Source organism: Prionailurus bengalensis, chromosome E2 (genome assembly GCF_016509475.1).
Source record: "Prionailurus bengalensis isolate Pbe53 chromosome E2, Fcat_Pben_1.1_paternal_pri, whole genome shotgun sequence".
NCBI classification, from domain to species: Eukaryota; Metazoa; Chordata; class Mammalia; order Carnivora; family Felidae; genus Prionailurus; species Prionailurus bengalensis.
The window spans coordinates 36,209,442-36,219,274 of record NC_057352.1 but is presented as its reverse complement, the minus strand read 5'-3'; the positions used below and the strand labels follow the sequence as shown (position 1 = coordinate 36,219,274).

Sequence of the window (9,833 nt, the reverse complement as noted above, 5' to 3'; positions counted from 1 at the left end):
GGGGAAGAAGTTGTCACATTAGACCTTGTTCATGCACCTGTCTTCATAACTGATCCATGAATATTTGTTAACTCAAGAGTCAACATTTCAACCAAATCCCAAAGATCCTGCAATATTCCAATGAACATTTTGCAAATGGTTACCCTCAGAACAAAGGATGTTTTTTCCATTTAAGGATAATAATAGAGTAATATCAAGCTTCTACACTGAGGTATAGTTGTCACATCCCATCACATTATACTGATAATTTGCACATTAAACAGTCTTATTTGTTTAAAACATGCTGTTTTGCTCCTATCTGAACAACAGCTTTTGGGGAACAGAAGGAGAAACATTAAAATCTTAGAGTTTACTCTTTAAAGCCTATAGTCATCAAATTTGAGTCACAGAAAGAAAATTGATGGAGTCAAATCTTTTCTTATGTCAACAGTGAAATGTGAGTAAATAAAAAGGAAAATTGAAGGATTCTACCAGTAAAATATATGATACAAGTTTAGGACAACTCATGCAAATTTAAAACAAAAGTTGGATAGCACGGGGAAAACTATGTAAATTTGTAATTTAATGCTTAGCCAAATATGGATAAATTGACTATGAAGTCAAAAACAATTATTCTCACAACTTGACCATATTTAAAGATATGGCCTATGCAGCATGGATAACACATGCTAGTCTATAATTTGAGTTAGTTTTTTGCTCTTATTTCTTTTATAGGATAAATAGTCCTAAATTGATTATAATCAGGAAATGAAAAGATTACCCTTCATTGCTAAACTTATATGGATGTTTTTAAAAAATTCATTTAAAAAAGATAGTTTGGGTAGTATGTGAGCATTTTTGGATGAATTCCAAAAAAAAAATTCCATTGTTGCTGAAAATCTCTGACCAATTGAGGAAATTGCATTAAAAAGTGATTTTGATAATTGACTTTATTCTCAGCATAGTTGCATATGAGATGGTATTCAGAGGAAGGAAAATGGACATAAAAATTTGAAAATAGGAGCCAGTGACTGAAACACTGCAACGACCCTGGATCTAACTTTGATGAGGGACAGAAGTGAGGTAGCTGATGCCCTGATTCAGGCAATGTTACCAGAGAGTTCATTCCCGTGGGTTTTCAGATGAATAAATGTATGTGACCAAACACAACTGCATTCTCAATGTGAAGATGTGTTAATACCTTGTTTTTAAGATTATATCCAATATGTTTTCCTCTAAAATGTAGCTGGATGACAAAACTAACCCAAATTCCAGCTGGCTGATTTATTTTGACTGGCCCATATTATAGAGTTCAAATTTAAAGAATTATGCTAGTAGCAGGCTACAGTTTTTTGGAATAATTCATTTGAGTTTTACAAGGCACTTTCACAAATGCCACACAGTGGGCTGTTTAATATGCACTTGTCTACCTATCATATTTTCTTGTAACAGAATCCTTGTGAGACAGGTAAACTTCTTTTTTTTTTTTCTTTTTTTTTTTTTCCAACGTTTATTTATTTTTGGGACAGAGAGAGACAGAGCATGAACGGGGGAGGGGCAGAGAGAGAGGGAGACACAGAATCGGAAGCAGGCTCCAGGCTCTGAGCCATCAGCCCAGAGCCCGACGCGGGGCTCGAACTCACGGCGAGATCGTGACCTGGCTGAAGTCGGACGCTTAACCGACTGCGCCACCCAGGCGCCCCGAAACAGGTAAACTTCTAAATGAAGCTCTGGACTCCTGTGGTAACATTCCCCTTCCCTACATTTCAAAGAAGGATGCTGGTCTGGATTGGCCAAACTCCAAGATAATATAACATGTCACAGATTGAGAGACTGGGAATGTCAAAAGAATGAAAAGATCAAGCATACCTACTGAAGACTCTTCCTTCACCCATGTGGCTAATGGAAACAGGCCACAGGATATTGGAAGCCACCAAGGGTATACAGCCAGGGCCTCCACCATGCTGGCTTCAGGTCTGAACTATTTCCTCCTTTCTCCAGGCAGCATGCTCATACTTGAATGGCAAGAGATGAGGTATATATTTTGGCTATACCAAAGTATAGCGGTGTAACTGGTCAAGGCAAGAAGCGTCCAAATTTATGGTTAGAGCCAAACCTCCAACTGGTATTTCTACAGCCTACCTATACCAGAAATTCACAAGGAGAAAGGATTTCTAGAGAAGCTATCCTTCTAGTAGTTTCTATCACTAGAAGAATATGTCCAGATAATTTCCTGTCTCCATGAAGACAGAATTCCTAGGGTATTTCCTATAATTTCTTTTCTGAATAACAAGCAGGCTTGTGTCACATTGTTTACCTTCTCTACAATTTATTCACCACATATTGTGATAGATGGCGTAAAGGACTTAAAGCAAGGTCACTGCCATTCTGTTCATGATAAAATTATTTGAACAACTGAGAGAATACACACTTACACTTACACAATCATGACTCACAGACTTTCTTTCCTTTCTTTATGTGGCTAAATTAGCCACACAAATCAGTTTTCAAAGCATTCAGAGACATCTACTCATCATTTCAAGGTTTTATGCACAATATTGGTATTACAAAGGAAAATGCCAAAGACCTTCTACTGAAATAATATGGGCAAATAACAAAATGCCATCTTGTGGAAATAGTTCAGACACAAAACAGATTCAAGTAAACAAACATTTAACAACTTAAACAGTGACCAATTGATAATTTTAGTCAGTAGCTGGTAAAAAATTCTGGATTTGTGAAGGGTTCATTATTCCTTGACAAACAACTGCTCACCACAGTTTATATAAATATTTGAAAAGATACAGTGGGCACACTATCCTTTTAAAGGCACAAGAAATTTCTGATTTTCACTGAAATAACAAAACTTAATACTTCATGTATTCATTTTATTTTTCCTTTCTTTGTTGTTATATTTTGACAAAATGTAGTGGGATAACATTTTTTATGTTTTTTTTAATTTTTATTTGAGTGAGAGAGAGAGAGACAGACAGAGTGTGAGTGGGAGAGAGAGAGCGAGACACAATGTGAAGCAGGCTCCAGGCTCCAGACTCTGAGCCGTCAGCACAGAGCCCGATGCAGGGCTTGAATTCACAAACAGTGAGATCATGACCTGAGCTGAAGTCAGACTCTAAACTGACTGAGCCACCCAGGTGCCCCATCAGTAGGATAACATTTTTAAGCCAATGAGACCTGAGTTCAATTCCACATGAGCTACTTATTTGATCCTGAACAACTTGCTTAATTTTTCACATGAAAAATTTGTAAGCATTTGCTTACAAATGCTACTTATAAATAAGTCTGTTGAAAAAATTAAATGAAAAAATATCCACTAAAGGTGTTTGACAAGTACTGGGTCCTGTGCACTTAAGGCATTGTGCAAGCATGAAAAAACTACAAAGATATTTAGGGAACACTCAATACCTTTAAATAACTGAATTTAGTAAGAGATTATATTCAAATAACTGATTTTTATTATTTTTCAAATAATATTATTGGGACCACTATGCAAAGATTGAATTAGGCCCCTTTTGTCATCAGATTCTTCTTTGCCCCACTGACATCCTACAGCAAGAGACCACTATTCTTGACTGACAAAGCCATACCACCCCGGCAATATTCACCATCCTAATACACATTTCCTCTGTTATCTGTTCTCTATATACCCTCTGTATGTGTTCTCTGTTATCAGGAAACATGTAAATTTAAAGGAACTAACTAAACTAATATTTGTGAGAACAGACACTATTTTTGTTTAGTTTATTATCAGGAAATAATAGGTATTTGACAAATTTCGGTTGCATAGATGAATGTCTGCTTTGTTCCCAACACTACTACAAGTTGGCTATGTGTTTTCTTAGTCAATCTTCCAAACTATCCTGATAGTGAAATATAGACAGTTTTACACAAAGAAAACCGAGTTCAGAGATGTTTATTGACTTGCTAAAATTTAATATACACTAAAAGACAGAGTTGGTATTTATTTCAGATCTATATAACTCCCAAATTCCTGTGCTATCATCTACTTTAGCATCCTCTCTCCCTGCATGAGGTTGAATTCATCACAAGATTTAAAAAAAGTATTGATAATGCATTAGTAAAAACCTTTATGACCTCCTGCCCAGAAAATAACGATAATGGACTGAGCATCCCCACTTACGAGACGAAGTAATTATAATAATAACTAACATCCATAGTAATAATCATCGACACTTTCAACTTTTGTTAGAGTTCCTTAAAGTTTATAATTACTTTCCACATTTCATTTAGAAATGTTAAGTGACTTGCCCAGTGTTGCATGACTATAAATGATAGGGCCAGATTCTTCTGTGATTCTGAAGCACCTCTATGAAATAATTCTTCATCCCCTAAAAAAAAATGCCAGCAATGTGAAGAAGCAGGTACCTTGTCTGGACATTGCTTGAGAATCTTCCCATAAACTGAAGAGGGGACTTTCTCTTAATTGTCCTCTGTCACATTCTACTTGACGGCCCAGTGACATGAGCAGGCAGGCCCCCTCCTGTTTAATGAAGGCTGGTAAGTAAGCCTGGAAATGGCAGTGGATAATGGTAAGGTTTACTTCTTCAACATCTCCCTGCACCAAGTGCTCCACCAACAAGTCCATTCTATAAAACTCTATCTTCTGATAACAACGAACATTTCAAAATAACCATAAAATATTAATTCTGGAAAATGTGTAGAAAACATATCAAGCCTTACCTAACCTTTTTGCAGATGAAGAATGTGAGATACAGGAACAGACTTTTCCCAAGGAAAAGTCAAGATTAATGAGACACTCAAGATTAAGAACAGTTTCTTTCCTTCTTCCCTCCTTGCTTTCTTTCTGAAGTAACTAATCATCTGTCAAATCAATGTAGGATTCCAAAGATACAAATTATTTTCCTACATATCTGTAAGTGTATATCTCTGTTGTGAGGGGCTGGTGGGGGGGGGGGTGCATGCACACGTGTGTGTGTGTGTGTGTGTGTGTGTGTGTGTGTGTGTGTTTTCCAAACAGGATTCTTGCCACTGAAGATATAAGGCAGATCCTCCAGGAATTCACTATTATCAGAGAAACAAAATTGTAAATAAATTATCACCAAAAAGCCGCAGTTATACATGTCATGATAGTGATATTTTCAAGATTGAATATCCCTCCTTTGAGCCAAATCAGCTTGTTGGGGCCTTCTGTTTCTTAGTCTACAGCTTGTTTCTTCCCTCCAGATTGATTCTTATTGCCCTGTCAATTGCAACCCTCATAGGAGATCAGAGTGGATGACATTATAACCCAGAACAGACCTCAGGGACCAGACCCGGTAGCCAAGACTATGACACTCTCCTTCCATTAACCCTGACTGAGTGCTAAAGATGGAACATTTTGGTTTACAATTCCCTAAACACCTCTTGAGTTCAGCTTGCCTCAAGTAGGACCATACATCAGAAATACATTTTCCCTAGCTTCAGTGCCTTATATTCTGGTTAGTTCTAGGGGATTCAGGTTTCAAGTACCAAACCCTGTTCTTAAAAGGCACTCTTTTAAATGTTCAAGATGTTCTATTTGTTTTTAAACTCTGTGGAAGAGATTAAACAAAAATGGTTTTCCTCTGAAGAAGCTAGTATACAAACTGGATTATAATTAGTATAATCGGTAAGTACAGAACTTCTGTTTGCAGGCGGCTAATAGCCTACATCATCCAATATTTATAGCTGATACAGGTCACTGGTATCCATTTTTGCATCTAGTGAATGGTTTAGGGAAGGGGATTATTTAAAATTTTAACCAATATGTTCTTTCCTCCTTCTCAAAAGAACAAACCCTTAATACTATAAAACGTACAGGAATAAACTTTAGAAAGAACAGCTATACATCAGATTAGGGCTAGCTATTAGCCAATATTTTTTAAGTAATGGACATAGTAGCACAATAATAAATCACAAAACTCACTAAATATACATAAAATATTATATATATGTATAATATATATGTATATATGTATAAAATATTATATATATGTATAATATATATGCATATATATAATATATGTATATATGTATAATATGTATATATAGGTATAATATATATGTATATATACATATTATACATGTATATATACATATGTATATATACATATGTATATATACGTATATATACATATATATGTATATATACATATTATACATGTACATATACATATTATACATATATATGTATAATGTGTATATGTATAATATATATGTATATGTATACATACATATATGTATATATGTACGTATACATATATGTATACGTACATATATACATGTTTGTATACCTATATGTATGCGTACATATATGTATGTATACATGTATATATACACATATATGTATACGTATACGTATATGTATACATATATATGTATATATACATATATAATATGTATATATGTATATAATATGTGTGTATATACGTACATATATATGTATATGTGTGTGTGTGTGTATATATATATATATATATATATATATATATATCTCCTACCTGAGCCAATCTGAACATACTGTCTGTTATGCACATTTGGACCCTTTATTTCCATGAAGAAATAACATTAATAAGAATAAGAAGATGCTATCAGGTTTCCATTACTGACATCTGTAATCGCATGCTAGCTCTAGCTTCCTAAATAGTCAACATACTAAAGGCTTATGCTACATCTAATAACAGTCACTTAGACCCAGGAATAGTCTTCTGGTTTAAATCACAAAAACTCTTCATGTTAAGAGAAAGAGAAACAAACAAAAAAGAGGTTGGTGGTATTTCTAATTCTAATCTGTCTTTGCTATGTATTAATCTTTCATCATACTCTAAAGCAAGAAGAAATCATTATTGAAATGGGTGAAAACCTTGGAAGAGTTCTGTTAGATAATATAGTAAAAACACCCTCAATAAGTATTTCTTCTGAGTCATTTATACAATACATATTTTCTAACGACTGCCCTGTCCCATTCAAGATGCAGCTTCTGAGAATGCATTGGGGTATAAGACTTGTATTCTCTTTTGGATCCATGCAAACAAATAATTAAATGTTACTTCCAGGAAAATTCTCTTTTCCTTCTCTCTTCTCCAGCCATCCGAGATGCCTAAAGGAAAAATGGCTATGGGGAAAAAGGTGGCCCCAGCCCTTGCTGTTATGAAGAAGCAGGAAGCCAAGAAGGTGGTCAATCCCCTGTTTGAGAAAAGACCCAAAAATGCTGGCATCAGACAGGACATTCAGCCCAAAAGGGACTTCACCCACTTCATCAGATCACCCCACTACATCTGGCTGCAGTGGCAAAGGGCTATTCTCTATAAATGCCTAAACATGCCTCCTGCGATTAACCAGTTCACCCAGGCCGTGGACCACCAAACAGATACTCAACTGCTTACTCTGGCCCACAAACACAGACCAGAGACAAAGCAAGAGAAGAAGCAGAGACTGTTGGCCTGGGCTGAGAAGAAAGCTGCCAGCAAAGAGGATGTCCCCATTAAGAGGCCACCTGTCCTTTGAGCTGGGTTTATTATTGTCACCATCTTGGTAGAAAACAAGAAGGCTCAGCTGGTAATGATTGCACATGATGTGGATCCCAATGAGGGGCTGTCTTGCTGCCTTCCCTGTGGGGTTCCCTACTGCATTATCAAGGGGAAGGCCAGGCTGGGGCATCCGGTTCACACGAAGACCTGCACCACTGTTGCCTTCACACAGATTAATCTAGAAGACAAAGGAGGTCTGGCTAAGCAGATGGAAGCCATCAGGACCAATTACAATGACAGATAAGGTGAGATCCACGGTCACTGGGGAGGCAACGTCCTGGGTCCGAAGCCGGTGTCTTGTATCACCAAGTGGGAAAAGACAAAGGCTAAAGAACTGGTCATGCGACTGGGCTAAGTGTACATCATCCAATTTTCTGTACATAAAAGTAATACAAAATTCTCTTTCAAAATAATTCCATTGCCAGAATAATAGTATGGATGCAAACAAACTAACATGACATTACAGAAGAAAAAATAAATGACTCTGCTCTGGGGAGAGTCAGGAAAGGCTAATAGGAAGTTGACAATTGAGGATGAACAGGAGTATTTTAGGTTCATGTGTAGAGGAGAATAGGAAGGGATGAATGCAAAGTGGGGAGGCTGGAGAATCCTGGTGGGTTTAATTACAAGTTGTCCAACCATGAGGGAAAAGGAGAGCGGGAGTGGAGAGTAAGAGCTAATGCAATTTCTATTCCTACGTACCTACTGCATATATATAGTGCTTCAGACAAAAAAAAAATTCTTAAAAGTCAAACTGCTACTACTTTTGGTAAAGATGATTGGACTCTTCCAAGCTGGAAAAGATTCCCAGTTTTTCCTTTTCTTGCTCTCCATTATAGTTGATCTCCTCTCCCAACACAAGCCCCCACACTCCTTCTACAGTACTTGTTATGCAGAAGGCTGAATGATGAAAAGTTATTCAAACAGCACACTACAAGCTAACTATTCCAAGTGTGTCTATTGACTGAAGAGATTTGCATTATGAACTAAGTCAGTGCAAAAAGACAATGGTAAATAGCAGCAAAAACAAAGAAAGAGATCATTGAAATAAAAGAAAAGGCACTACCACCACCATGTATCCATTTCTCCTCAGTTGAAATTTACCCTAGAGCAACCAATATAAACTAATATGAAAATATTGCTTTCATTGTATAAAAGAAATCCATCGGAATGGAATACTAAGTCTGTATCTCCAATAGTCAAACAGGAAAACGAGAGATGTATTCAAGTGCAATACTTCCAGTTTTTGCTGTACACACACTAAAATTCTGGAGATATAAAGATAAACAAGATATAGTCATTGCTTCCAAGGATGTAACAATTCTTAAAGGACACAAATAAGTAATTGCAATGCAAATGGGTCAAGTGTACAAAGAATAATACACAAAATGTCATAGGAGGAATTATCCTAGTGTACTTGGTTGATATTATGTGGGGGAGGGAAGATAATTAACCATGAAAATTTAAGAGGTTACATTTAAGCCAGAAGGTTAATAAATGGAAATGTTGATAGGGGTTGCAGAGAATGGGGGAGATGGAATGGCCTGTCAGGAAGAGGGAATAATGTACAAAGTCTCAAGAACATGAAAGAATATAACCACAGCAACTATTTCTGTAATGAGAAGGAAAAGGGATATCTATGAGACCGATGGAAAGAAGGTATAGGAGTAGGGATGGGAGGTTAAGCTGAAAATACTGCATGGAGCCAGTTTGTAAGGCCTGGTTGCTATATACCAAGAAAGTTGCACTGTATCAGATGCTTGAAATGATCAGATTTTCTTTTCAAGACAACGAAAGTAGGGACAAGGTGAAGCAAAGAGATTTTACTTAGGAAGACCTAGGAAGAAGTTGTTTTAATAATTAGGAGTGGCAGATGCTGGAATCCAAATCAGGGTTTATATTGACTGGGATAATTTTTATAATTCAGTCAAAAAGCAACAATTAAAGAACATTTAATAATGATAAAAGTGCTAAGACTTTCTCCCAGCCTAAAGTACTTTTTTTTTAAGTAAACGCAGTAAGGAGCTCCACAGATATCTTGCTTTCAGAAATCCCAAGAATTCCAATATATCCTTAAGACTTTGAACAGTGCCTAGCAAATATCAGGTGTTTGATACTATCTGGAGAATGAGCGAATGGATGAATGAATGAATGTATGAATGACTGAATGAACGAACAAACAATTATATCTGGCATCTGACTCAGATCAGTTTCCCTAGGAACTAAACTTTGAGGTAGAGATAGGAGTACAGGAGGTGTTTGGGGAAGCACTCTCAGGAAAAACACTTGTAAGAGATCAAAGAAACA

General features: G+C 36.4%; 1 pseudogene; it reads left to right on the top strand.

Annotated features, from left to right (window-relative positions):
• The first annotated feature begins 7,092 nt into the window (after positions 1-7,092).
• Positions 7,093-7,881, top strand: LOC122495183 (annotated as a pseudogene).
• The last annotated feature ends 1,952 nt before the right edge of the window (positions 7,882-9,833 follow it).